Below are 14,317 nucleotides of genomic sequence, written 5' to 3' on the forward strand. Positions count from 1 at the left end.
CTAAGGTTTTGACCTGTTCACAGTGATTTTGTATATACATTATAAACACGGAAACACCTGGTTGTTTTTAGGCCGGAGATCTCCTTGGTGGTATTGTAGCACCCTGCTTGTGGTTAACGCTTAGCTGGAATGAAATATTCAACGCAGCAATAGAGAAATTAAAATAATAATTTATTTGTCAGACAAATAAATAAGAGGCACAGTGGTATATGGTTACCAAGCTCTGGCCTGGCTTCCTGCCCTTATGGCCAGCACTTATATTCCCTCAGCTCAGCCCCCTTGCTCCTCCTTTGGCTGCCTCTGTCCAATCAGCCTGGTTAAAATTCCTATTGGCTGTTTGCTAGAACCAATCATAAAAGATACACCCATTTCCTATTACCTTTTATGGGAGACAAAGAGCTATATTTCCTTCTATTTATAATTGGCAAATAAGTAGTCATATATCTTACATTTACCTCGACCAGGCACCTTAATTACCAGATAACCTTTTGCCCTAGACTAGGCGCCTTAACTAACATTTCATCTTTTGCCCTATTGCCCTATTCACTCCAAAACAGATGGTGGCTAATGGTTCTAATTTTTATCTTAAACAGATATTTTGGGTTCACCTCCTCACACATTATCAATGAAAGATCTCCTTCTTTGGAGGTCATTAAGCAAAGGCTTGACAACCATATGTCAGGAGTGCTCCGATGGCGTCTCTCTGTCTGGCAGGGGTCCGGACCCAATGGCCCTCATGGTCTATTCCAACTCTTCTATGATTCTATAATTTCTTACTTTCTAAATCCTTTGCATAATTACATTTAAGCCAATATATTTCATAACATATATAGTTTTTTTAGAAGAAAGGGAACTTAGTAAAAGCTAAGCTAAATTCTAAAGATTCAAAGCAGTTTCAGAGAGCTGCCTCTTCCCTAGCCAGCTGATGTTTGTATTAGCTCTTGCCCTTTTAACCTTAGGAAGATGTGGCTCAAGTTTAATGGGAGGCACAATAATTAATTGTTTTTTGCAACCTTGATTGTATTCTATAATTTGTATGGTCAGTGTGACCTTTTGTTCCCAGCCTGTAATTTCCTTTTACAACCCTGAGACACTGCTATAGATCAGGGGGGCCCTTGATCAAGAAGATAAACAGCTGCCAGAGTATGGTTTCTGCCTGGCATGAGAGATACAAACATTTACAAATATATATTTCTTTAAGGTCATTTTTAGAATACAGGAATCTGATCAAAATATAAGCCTTGATTAAAAATGCAGGCTATGATCAGATGCCTCATTCCCCCCTTTCAAGCTCAAGGACCTTCCCAAGTGTCCTTGATAGCTTGTCCTTCATCATATTCCTGAGGTAAAACTCTGTATAGGGCCATGATATGAGGTAGAGTTTCATTTGAAATCATCTTGCTAATTGTACTTCTAAAACATGAAATGATACATGGCACCATACACAAAACCATTACTACTACCGTCAAGAAAAACAAGCAAGACAATAGTATCCCTTTGAGTCCTGCGACATTTGGTAACCAGTTGGTGAGCCATCCCATATCCCATCCTTCCCATGTTTGTACTGGGACATGTGCTATATTCTCCATCTTTGTGGCCAACACACGGATTGCCTCACCATTATCAGAAATGTTAAAGCAACAGGCATTCCCTGTCAAGTTCAAGACTCCACATAGGCCTCCCTGCCTGGCAAGTACATAATCCATTCCCATTTTCAGCTGCAAAATGGCGGCTCTACTTTCATCCAACTGTTGTGCAATAAGTCTCAAACTCTGGGCCGTTGCATTGGTTACAAGTTCCACTACTGCTTGCAACCGAATTATTCTGTTTAGATTATAAATAGGATCCCGTGCCCCTTGTATGAGCTCATCAGGATTCCAGGAGGCAGGTTCATAATAGGCTATAATGCGCTCTGGTGGCCAATCATCAGTATCGCTCCAACTTTGGGTACTTCCTCCTGCTATATGAGAAATATCAGCGTTTCTTCGTGTACGCTTGGCTGAACTAGTGGGCATAATCCACATTGGTGGTAATACCCATCCCAGGAAACAAGTCCCACTCCATTTGGAAGGGAGTTTCTTGTATGCCCATTCTCCACATATCCACCACAACCATCGGGTCTGAGGTTTTTGGTACGTGGAGTGCATAAGGCGAAATATCAAAAGGGGCATAGAGCTCACAGTGCAGTATGTTAGATTGCCTTTTTCTGTCACAGTTATGTTCCACACCATTTTCCATGCATGAATAAAAGGAGGTGCACAGGGCAAGGTATTCCAAGTTCGATAAGTAGTACCGTTTGCCCAGGTTTGACTATTCTTAATATAATCCCAAGTATAGTGGCAATGAGAAGAGCCTATCATGGTAGAATCAGCTGCCTCTGATGATTTATGTACACAGAATTCCCCTTGTACAGGTATAACTCGTATTGGTTTAGTTGAGTTCCATCCGGGGAAATTCTGTACTTCTGTTTGGTGTGGCATTTCGCTTACCATACCAATGGCATTTAATGGTATTGGTAATAAGGGCATACCTCCCTCTGAATCATCTGGCCCAAGAGAGCAAACAAGGCAATTGGTCCTATTTGTAACATTGGCTACCATCTCAGCTAAGCCTACCCACATATTGTGGTCATGGCGGAATCCATATTTAGCAAATTTGCTCAGATTCAAGGACCCTTCCCCTTCCCAAGGGATCAGGATTAATAATAAAATCATGTTGATATCTAGTATATGCGTTCCTTCCACAAAAGATTACCTTATTGTGATAACAAAAAATATTAGCCCCAATATAATTCCTCCAGTGACAGAAATGGGGAACCACCAAGACCAAAACATATATCCCAAGGATCCCCAATGAGTAATATCTCTGATAATTGTTCCACGGGGGGGGGCAGTCAATCAATTGTATAAGAGAATCTTCCTGTTCACAATCGCTGGTTCAGATGCTCCTCAAGCTTCAGGCGTGCGCAGGTCAGCCAGCTTCCAGGTTGTGGCTGCAGCAGGCCAGTCGTCTAATGTTGCCCGTGACCTAGCCCGTTCCCCGTAGGGCTAGATACAGGGGTTTTTGGAGAGAGTCAGTTTTAAAGGATTAGAGGGGTCACCTTTGCACGTCCAACTGCCTTCGGACTTCTTCAAACGGGAGTGATGAATCCAGGGGGTCACCTCAGCTACCTTCACCGCTGTTGGAGTAGAGAGCAAGATGGTGTAAGGTCCACGCCACTTAGGTGCAAGTGGATCGCGTTTCCACTCTTTCACCCATACGCTATCGCCAGCCTGGAACTGATGAATCGGCTCGGCAATGCTGCAAGGCGTGTGCTTGAGGGCCCACCTGTTAAGATAAACAACAACAAAAAACACGGGAGAGAGACAAAAACACGGGAGAGAGATTGCACTTGTCCCTGTGTCACATGGTCTCCTATCTGTTTGAGGTCAGCTGGAATATCCTGAACAAAGGAGGGCGGCCTCCCATACAGGAGCTCAAAAGGTGACAACTTAAGTCTTTTGTGGGTGCACACTGAACACGAAACAGTGTTATGGGTAACACATCACTGCTGTGGCCAGCATTACCATCTTTTCCTTCTGCCTCTTCTTCTTCTCTTGTTTCTCAGCCTCATCCCTATTCCGATAAACTCGGCGTGCAATGGCCATAATTTGGCTCATCAGCATTCCTTCCCATCCTTCTGATTTCTGAATTTTCTTACGAATGTCAGAAGCACACTGGGCCACAAAAGTAGCAGTAATCATTCTGCTGTTTTCAGGGGCTTCAGGGTCAAAAGGAGTCCATATACGATAGGTTTCCTGCAGCCTCTCTAAAAAGTCTCCCGGACTCTCATTTGGTTTCTGTTCTACTTCTGAGACTTTAGACATATTAGTGGGCTTCTGGCATGCCCTGCGGATACCTTGCACAAGCGTCTGGCGGTAGGTGGTAAGCCTGGCCAGGTGAATTGCATTGTTTGGATCCCAATTAGGATCTTCCAAGGGAAAGTTATCCTGGAGATGACGGTCAATATTAAAAATATTTCCCACTCTGGCCTGCTCACGCAAATATATCTGTGCCTTTTCAATTATGTCTCTTCTTTCCTCAGTGGTGAACAGAGTATTCAGGAGTTGGCGGCAATCTGTCCAAGTAGGACTATGAGTATTTACTATTGAAGTCACCAAGTCCATCATAGCCTGAGGTTTTTCTGCGAATGATGGGGTGTGTGTTTTCCAATTCATCAGATCCGTAGTTGTGAATGGAATGTACTGGAGGGTCGAAGTTCGAGGTGGCCGTGGTCTGGGTTGCCCGTTAACCAGCACAGGCTCCTCAAGTGCATCAAATACTCTTCTAAGAGGGGCTACTACGTGACCTTTCTCTTCGCTTTGCTCTAGGGGCCTCAAATCATAGGGGATGGTATCTGTCCCAAGGCGTTCTTTTAGCAGCTTTATACGCCTTGCTGTATTGCTTGCTGACCGATCAAGGTCTCCCTGTAACTCCTGTAATAATTCTCTAGGACTTGGATGTACAGGGGTTTGGGGTGGGCAATTGGTTGTTCCACTAAAGGAGACTGTAGATGGAGTTCTACTGGGACTCACAGGTGGAATAACCACTTCTGCTTGGGCTTTATTATAGGACTCCAAGGCCTCCTGAAGATATTTATCATAATCTATCAAGGAATCAAGTTCTGTGACTCCACCCCCATTATTCATTCCACTTTCTTGCCTTGGGGTTACAACTGGTGGAGTGTTTGGATTAGGCTCCCCTCGATGTGGAGCATAGGGTGGAGGTGGAAGCACCTCTTCCTCTGGTCCCTCAAAAATGGGTTTGAGTTTATTTGGCAAGATTCCTTTCCTAGCTTCGGCTTTTACAGCCAATAATTTGCATCGTTGGACTTTGCATTCCCTTATCCATGGAGGATTTTTATTTAATGTGCTCAGCCAAGAATCTATATATGAAAATTGTTCTGGGCACCCTCCAGTTTCTTTGGCGATATTAGACCAAAGTTTGCTTACTAAATTTATATCAAAGGTTCCCTGAGATGGCCATTCAGTATTTTGTTTCGGCCACTCTAATTCACATAACGTTCTCAAGCGCTCTGGCGTCATTTTGACTCCATATGCCCCTGAGAAGGCTTTCTTAAAATTATTTAACATACATTCAAGAGGTGTATTTCCCCCCTTTGAACCTCCAACTCCCATTATATGGGCCTGTGAAGTATCCACTCAGTCACTCACACACTCGCCTTACTGAGAAACGAAGTAGTACCCACTCCACACTTACAGATTGTACTTTCTCACACATACAATGCGCTGGATACTTCACCACACTCTACCTCCCAACCTTTCCCTTTTCCCTACACCAGATCACCATCTGATGTACCCAGCCATGTAGCGTACTCAGTTTCCCCTTACTGAGACGCAGAAGTTTGATCAGGACTTCTCTTCCTCCTAATTAATTGGAGGGCCAAACCCTTTGTGCACTTACCCTTAGCTGGTTCCCAGTTTATTTCTCTGGTTCCCCCCGGTCCGTCGCCGTCGGTGAGCAGGGTATCAGACAGACGAGACTTCTGCGTTCCCCTGGAAAAAATGTTCCAGTGCGCGCTGGGTAAGCAGTTAGTGGTCCTCCCTCTTGTACCCTGCCCAGTAAGGCGAAGGGGCTGCGTTCCAGCAGACCACTTATCCGAGTCACAGAGGCACCATAAAATGTAGCACCCTGCTTGTGGTTAACGCTTAGCTGGAATGAAATATTCAACGCAGCAATAGAGAAATTAAAATAATAATTTATTTGTCAGACAAATAAATAAGAGGCACAGTGGTATATGGTTACCAAGCTCTGGCCTGGCTTCCTGCCCTTATGGCCAGCACTTATATTCCCTCAGCTCAGCCCCCTTGCTCCTCCTTTGGCTGCCTCTGTCCAATCAGCCTGGTTAAAATTCCTATTGGCTGTTTGCTAGAACCAATCATAAAAGATACACCCATTTCCTATTACCTTTTATGGGAGACAAAGAGCTATATTTCCTTCTATTTATAATTGGCAAATAAGTAGTCATATATCTTACATTTACCTCGACCAGGCACCTTAATTACCAGATAACCTTTTGCCCTAGACTAGGCGCCTTAACTAACATTTCATCTTTTGCCCTATTGCCCTATTCACTCCAAAACAGATGGTGGCTAATGGTTCTAATTTTTATCTTAAACAGATATTTTGGGTTCACCTCCTCACACATTATCAATGAAAGATCTCCTTCTTTGGAGGTCATTAAGCAAAGGCTTGACAACCATATGTCAGGAGTGCTCCGATGGCGTCTCTCTGTCTGGCAGGGGTCCGGACCCAATGGCCCTCATGGTCTATTCCAACTCTTCTATGATTCTATAATTTCTTACTTTCTAAATCCTTTGCATAATTACATTTAAGCCAATATATTTCATAACATATATAGTTTTTTTAGAAGAAAGGGAACTTAGTAAAAGCTAAGCTAAATTCTAAAGATTCAAAGCAGTTTCAGAGAGCTGCCTCTTCCCTAGCCAGCTGATGTTTGTATTAGCTCTTGCCCTTTTAACCTTAGGAAGATGTGGCTCAAGTTTAATGGGAGGCACAATAATTAATTGTTTTTTGCAACCTTGATTGTATTCTATAATTTGTATGGTCAGTGTGACCTTTTGTTCCCAGCCTGTAATTTCCTTTTACAACCCTGAGACACTGCTATAGATCAGGGGGGCCCTTGATCAAGAAGATAAACAGCTGCCAGAGTATGGTTTCTGCCTGGCATGAGAGATACAAACATTTACAAATATATATTTCTTTAAGGTCATTTTTAGAATACAGGAATCTGATCAAAATATAAGCCTTGATTAAAAATGCAGGCTATGATCAGATGCCTCAGTATGATTCATCAACGTGGGCAGTGTCGCTGAGCAACGTGGTGGTGGTACTACTACTACTACTACTAATAATAAAAACCTTTGCATCATTCTCGCCCACCAAAAGGAAGGAAGGTTGTTAGAAAGTTAGGACTCAAAAGCCAGCTGCTGGCTGTGGCGTTGATGGTTCTGAAGTACAGGGCAGAAGTACAGGGGAAGCAAACAGAGCAGAGTCATAGGCAGAAGGAGGAATTAAACATCCACAACCATGTCCTACCATCAAGCATATTTGGGCATCATCATATGTATGTGTGTGTATGAGTGCAGCATTTTCTATCTTTTGTACATATCTAACAACAACAAAAATTCCATAACAACCCCACCCCTGCCCACCATCATCTATAATCCTCTACAAAAATGAATTGCTGTTTTTAAGAGCTTGGCCTCTTGAAGAGTCTGCTGAGTTTCACTCTATAAAATGTGTAGTCACATTGCCTTCAAAATGCATCCCAGTGTGGTGAGGAGAGGGATCTCCTTTTTCCAGGAGGGCTTGAGCAGGCCAGTCCTCTGCTTCCAATGCCATCCTGTTCTTCAGCTTGACACATCAACATACCTGTAAAGGCACTTCTAGACACTGTGTTGGTCTCATACTGGCACATTCAGGTTGCACAATTAAAGATGATTTGACACTTAGCCCAAGAAGCCTTACTTCCCCAGCTAAGGACGTTCCCAGAGACCCTGTTTATTATCAGTGTTCATCCTGATTGGTCTGCAGGAAGATTAGATGATGTTGGCTATTTATTGAGCATTCATTCTGATTAGTTTGCAGGGAGGTTAGATGATGCCAAGTCAAGGAAAGTGTTATCCTGCACTTTCCAGCCATTTTATCTGCCACTATCCTTATCACAAAAAAGTAAAATCTTTGGGGGAAACAGGTGTGTTGCACAACACCTCCTAATCAACAATAATTAACGCTTGAATTTTCTGGTATGTATTGAGTCCAATCCAAAAATACTAGCAGTCTAAATTGGATGGCTTTCAACAAGGAAAGTGGTAGGAAAAGGAACTGGAAAGTTTGACCTTGTCTAACGTTGCAAGCTTTGTGCAAAACCCCCAGAATGAATGCTCAATAAACAGATAATATGGAAGTTAATAGGCCCTTGTCAAGCCATCTTCTACTTTTTTCCGGAGTTCCTTTAATCTACAAGTGTCTGTATTTCAATATACCTGGGGAGTTCTCTTATTTTGGGGGTAACTGTTTTGCATCCAAGCTGCTAGGCATTCAACCATATGACTTGGTTGAAACAAATCGTACTGTTGTTCTGCTCAGAATGCCTTCTCTGACACAAGTCGCCCACTGACTAAAACAGATGCGAAGTTATTTGGCAATCAGTAATTGCTGAGGGATCACCTCTTCTTATACCTAGCTGCCTGCTCATTAATATCAAGCATGGAAGCTATTATCTGTATCTGGTGGAAGCACGGTTGGTGTAGGCAAGAAAGAGGTCATACTCTGTGTCTAGTGAACACAACAGGCTTCCTAATACTGTGGAACACTTTGTCTCATGAAACTGTCCAATCCCCCGTGGTTGTCTTATGTCAGTTGGTTAATACTTTTTCTTTTTTTCTTTTAGTTCAAACAGGTATTTAGCCTGCCAGGCAGATACTGTGTTTTATTTGAAGGTTGTGTTTTACTTGCTGCCTCTGCTGCATTTTGTTTGATATTGACATGGTTTAAATTATTGTAAGCCATGCTGAGTAATGCATATGCATTAGAAAGGCAGGGTTAAAAAAAATCTATATGAATAAATGATTGTGTGAATGACTTTAAAATAAAAAAGTAATTTGTGGTTACGGATTCCCTAATTGGGATCAGGATTGTGATGTGGGTAGAATGGGAGCTTTAACTTGGGCTTTGGCCTTGGTCCCAAACTGGAATCCCTTCCCCACTCATACAACTTTTGACCATAGGCATGTTCTATTAAAAAAATTACAAGGTGATGTAATGGTGCCCATTGTCCAAGGGAGGCCCTCAAGGACTAGGGTCCCAGTTCTAGAAAATATAAGCCTTCACTGCATTCTGCCCAATAGGCAGAGGTGGATTTAGGGCATCACGGCTAGTTTGGTTGTACTGGGAGCAGAGTCTCGGGGGTGCCACAGGGGGCACTGCAAGTATAATGTAGAAAAGAAGGTGATAGGTATGGGCACTGCTGAAATTTGGGACCCCAAGGTCCATGGGCAGCTTGTTGTTGTTTAGTCATTTAGTTGTGTCTGACTCTTCATGACCCCATGGACCAGAGCATGCCAGGCACTCCTGTCTTTCACTGCCTCCCGCAGTTTGGTTAAACTCATGCTGGTAGCTTTGAGAACACTGTCCAACCATCTCGTCCTTTGTCGTCCCCTTCTCCTTGTGCCCTCCATCTTTCCCAACATCAGGGTCTTTTCCAGGGAGTTTTCTCTTCTCATGAGGTGGCCAAAGTATTGGAGCCTCAGCTTCAGGATCTGTCCTTCCAGTGAGCACTCAGGACTGATTTCCTTAAGAATGGATAGGTTTGATTTTCTTGTAGTCCATGGGACTTTCAATAGTCTCCTCCAGCACTGTAATTCAAAAGCATCAATTCTTCAGCGATCAGCCTTCTTTATGTTCCAGCTCTCACTTCCATACATCACTACTGGAAAAACCATAGCTTTAACTATACGGACCTTTGTCGGCAAGTTGATGTCTCTGCTTTTTGAGGTGCTGTCTAGGCTTTGTCATCGCTTTTCTCCCAAGAAGCAGGTGTCTTAAGTAAATCAATACAAAATACTTAACTAACTGAGGTTCTGCCCCTGCCAACATAAAGCCTGCCCTCCAACATAAATCCTTGCTACACCCATGCCACCAGTTACCATAAGGGAAGGGTTACAAGTGCTATACAGTCCAAACAAATCAAGGTCAAGCACAGAGAATCAGTCTAGGCCTAAACATGATCTAGAGATGAAGTTGCACAGTAGTTCAGGGTCAATAGCACAGGGAATTCTGGCAAGAAATAACACAGCAAATCAGGGAAACAGAAATCGGGAACAAGGAGCCAGTAACTGGAAGGCTCAAATGGGAGGCCTTTTATCATCCAGCCCAAGTGTTCTTCCTTTTGATGCTTTTAAACCTCCACTCCACTGCCTTTTTCTTAGTTCCTTAATGCCCACCTCTACTCCATCTAGCTAGGGCATTCTTTCCTCACCTCTCTCCATCTCTGCGATAGGAACTGCTTAAGCACATGGCCCAGGCAGATGTGCCTTGGGTAGCTTGGGTCATTCGTGACAACAAACCATGTCATTATTTTCTATTTCTGTACTGGCGCTTCGAGCAGCAAAGCCATCTCATTCACAGTCTGCCATTTTATGTGAATAAGCATTTGTATTCATTAAGATTGGCATTTATTGGTTTTTGCTAATTTCCCCAAATTAAGCAAGGCAATGTTGCCATTCACAGAGTAATCATGTCCTGCAGTATGTGTAGTATATTGAATTGGAGCACTCCACTCCTGGAACCCACAAGGAACATGGAAATACTGAAGTGTGCGTGGCTTGCTTTTTTTTTGGTAGCACCCCAGATTTGACCAAAGCTGTTGTGCCCATTTTCCTCTGTGGAAAAATGTGAGATAAACTGACAGAAGTGCACAGGAAACAAACAGAAGAGAGACATAGGCAGGCAAAACAAGCAAACCTCCCATATCCTACCTTCGAGCATATTTGGGTATTACCTTTTTTTAAGCACAACATTTTCTCTCCTTTGAACATAACAGAAAATAGCCCCATAATAGTCCCCATCTCTATCCCCCATTATCCCTGCACCCTCTCCACAGATTTATAATCCTCTACCAAAATTTCCTCCCTTTACTGCCATATCTAATAAAGAGTCTTTGTCTACATTTTAAAGTTGATATTTAGTGAAATTGTAAAATTAAATGTTTGCCTACCATGGAAGCCCTTAACAAACCACAGAAATTCATATGTATTTTCCATGTGTAAAGCAAATGTCCAAAAATAATTTTGGAAGCAGAGCATCTTTAACATTAAGGTGTCTCATACAGTGGTACTTCGGGTTAAGAACTTAATTCATTCTGGAGGTCTGTTCTTAACCTGAAACTGTTCTTAACCTGAGGTACCACTTTAGCTAATGGGGCCTCCCACTGCCGCTGCGCTGCCGCCGCACGATTTCTGTTCTCATCCTGAAGCAAAGTTCTTAAGCCGAGGTACTATTTCTGGGTTAGCGGAGTCTGTAACCTGAAGCGTGAGGTACTGTGGTATGATTATAATGTGCTGGGTGCAGTACCTGCACATCCCATGAGGTGGCAGTACAGGAAACATGGTTAGGCTAGCAAAAGTTAACTGGGGGCAAGATCTGCGCTTCCTTATGCACTTCAGCCACTTAAGTGAAGATACAGACAAAAGGGCTCTTTAGCATCCTCTTTTCCAACATGAACAGTAACAGAGGGTCTATTAGTGTCATCCATTTATGCACTTCCGCTTCTTGCTTCTGCTCCACAGTAATGAAATAAACAAAGGAAAGGAACCATCTGAGAGGAATGAAGAGGGGGCTATTTTCTCCTTTTTTAACTGAGCAACACACCTTTTCAAGAAATATCAATTACTCTTAACAGAAGAAAACGTAATGACTGCAACACACAGGTACTACCTAGAAAGAGAACATCCTTTTCCCTTTCACAAAAGGGGGGAAGCTTAGGATGGTGGGTTCGTATATAAGTATGCAGAGGGCAAGGCAACAGGCTGAAAGCATGCCAGGATGTTTGCACTAGTCGCGTCCAGGTGTGTTCTCTGCCCAACAAAAGCTGAAAGTATAATTTTGACTTCCTAAATATTGGCTCATGCCACCCCAGTCTCTGAGCGGTGCAAGATTCCACAGGTTCCAGGCACTTACCCAGGGTTCATGTTTCTTTTTGGAAATGAGGCGCAGCGGAGAATGTGGTGTTTTAAGGTCCACCAGATATGTGTAAGTGTCCCTTCTGCTTTACCACACCCCCAACACAGGTTTGCTTTTGTTTTATACATTTTAGCTATTTTGGCAGGTGTTAAGTACCATCTATAAAACATGTTGATTAAATTTTCCCTTAGCACTTCGCAGGCTGTAAATTTCCTATTCTTTTTCCATAATTCTTCCCATATTTAGTTTTTAACACTTGCTGAATCCAAAGATTCCAATTATCTGGCACCCATCTTAACACCCCAAGCTTTGATTAAATTCTAACCCTTGCTGGATCCATGTATTAAAGTGGCCTGGTACCCACACAAACTTATAACAGCATGTCCCCAACCTTCAATTAATGCTAACTTTCTACAGTGAGATTCAGGTTTAGCCTACCCACTTGAATTTTCTCAGAGCCCAATCCTCTGCCTGTTTGCACCGACCTAACATCTTCATACGATCCATGAGGCTTACTCCAAATTAAGCTCATATTGAATCTCAGCTTCCAAATGACTTATTTTGCCTTTCACAGTTAATGCTAAGCCTCAGTGAAGCTGGACCAAACTATGAATTGCAGATATTACATTTTTACCAAATGCGCTGGGCTAGGTAGGTGGAAACACGACTGATTTAAATAGGGAAGCAGTAGAGGGAATGGACGTTGCATGGGGGATTCTCAGAATGCCATGAATAAAAACAATCTAATTATTTCTGTGAGCAAAACATTGTTTGTGTTCCACATTAAACATGGCTTGTCTCTCCTCACTCTTATTTGTACCATAATATGCAGCACCTACTGATAATCTTGTATAACTCATGAGTGGGCTAAGTGCTCTCATTTTATTTATTTCTGCTTTCTATCATTAGGCTGCATTCTTGCTGGGAAGGACTGTGGTTGTGCTTCAGGGTCTAATCCCCTGTTTGTTATTCTTGTGCCATTATTGTACACAGTGGAGAAGCATACAAAACTAAAATAGATCCCATCTTTAAGAAAATACATTCTGAAGTAGATAAAGGAGAAAAGATAGAATGGAGAATTCAAAGGCTAAAGTGTGAAAAGAAGCCACAATGTACCAACTCTAATTAAAGTGATGCAATTGAGCTGCACACATGCAGTCACATACAAACAGCTTGATCATACATGCTTTTGATCAGCAGGAGAAAAGGATAGAATCCAGCAGTAAACGTGCATTGGGGCATCTCATTACTCTGGTCTGTGCACTGATGGAAAAGAAATGGAGCTGGTGACTTAGTGATCTGTTCAAAATGCAAATAAAAACTCCTTGTCCTCTTCTGCCCCGGATAAAGGATGAATCCTGCTTTTTATTTATTATTTCTGTCTGTACAGAAAGATTTAATCATTTTGCTTATATTGTGCTTTTTATTTGTAATGAGTCTGCTGTTTGACCAATGTTGGAGTCTGTTGGGATGGGCAACCATACTCTGTTGTAGGGCAGATATAAACAATTTATTTTTAAAAAATGTATTTATGCCAAAGTGGTGTTATTTATGAAAGGTAAAAAGATTAGAGTTTACAGGTTTTTAAGATATTGAAGTTATAAAGAACACAGCTACACCAAGCTCTCCCCCCAAAACATGGATAGATAAATTAAGAGAAAATGAGCCTTAAATAATGATGTGAGGAAGAAATAAATCTTTCCAGTTACCTTAAATGCAGATGCCATTACTGTTGGTAATTTGAACTCTAGTTTGACACCATGTTGAATTTGAAATACTTTACAATAGGGTTGCCAATGTTGTAGTGTTATGGGACTTGTGCGGGAAGCAAATCACTTTATTGCGTTTATTAGCTGCATGAGATGCAGAAATCCAACAGGGTAAGCTTTTCCTATCTCTGTATCTGCATGATGTGAAAAGCTTCAGCTGCTTTTGTTTGTTGTGCTTTGTTTTCATAAGCTGTTAAAGGTACAGGAGCAATGCATTATATATTTTTGACAAACTTATGCTCACCATACTTCAGATATTATATGTAAAAAAGGACAGGGCTTCTGTACCTTTAATAGCAGGATGAATATGTCATTAAAAAACCTGCATCAGCTGAAATTTCCTCTCTTGAACTATTAAAGGTTCAGGAACCCTGTACCTCTAGCTGCATAGAATCATACAGTTGGAAGAGACCATGAGGGTCATCTAGTCCAACCCCCTTGTAATGCAGGAATCTTTTTGCTCGAACCCATGACCCAGAGATTAAGAATCTCATGCTCTACCAACTGACCATTCCCACGTAGCACACTAAAGATGGGTGTAGCAAAGCTGTGTAAGCACTTCTGAGCAAAAATCCTGTTCATTTTAATAGAGTTTGTCTGTGAGCTATACATGTTCATTGGCAATCGGTGATAACAAGAATAATGGGAACCCTAACATATCTTAAATGGATCTTAACCTGTCAAGTCCAGAATGACTTTTTAAAATGAATTGATTGTTCAATAATGAAAGTTCTATTCTGCTGGCAGGTGGCTTTGTCATCATAGTTTATGCTTCACTCTTG

This window comes from Podarcis raffonei, chromosome 2, assembly GCF_027172205.1.
Source record: "Podarcis raffonei isolate rPodRaf1 chromosome 2, rPodRaf1.pri, whole genome shotgun sequence".
Classification (NCBI taxonomy): Eukaryota; Metazoa; Chordata; class Lepidosauria; order Squamata; family Lacertidae; genus Podarcis; species Podarcis raffonei.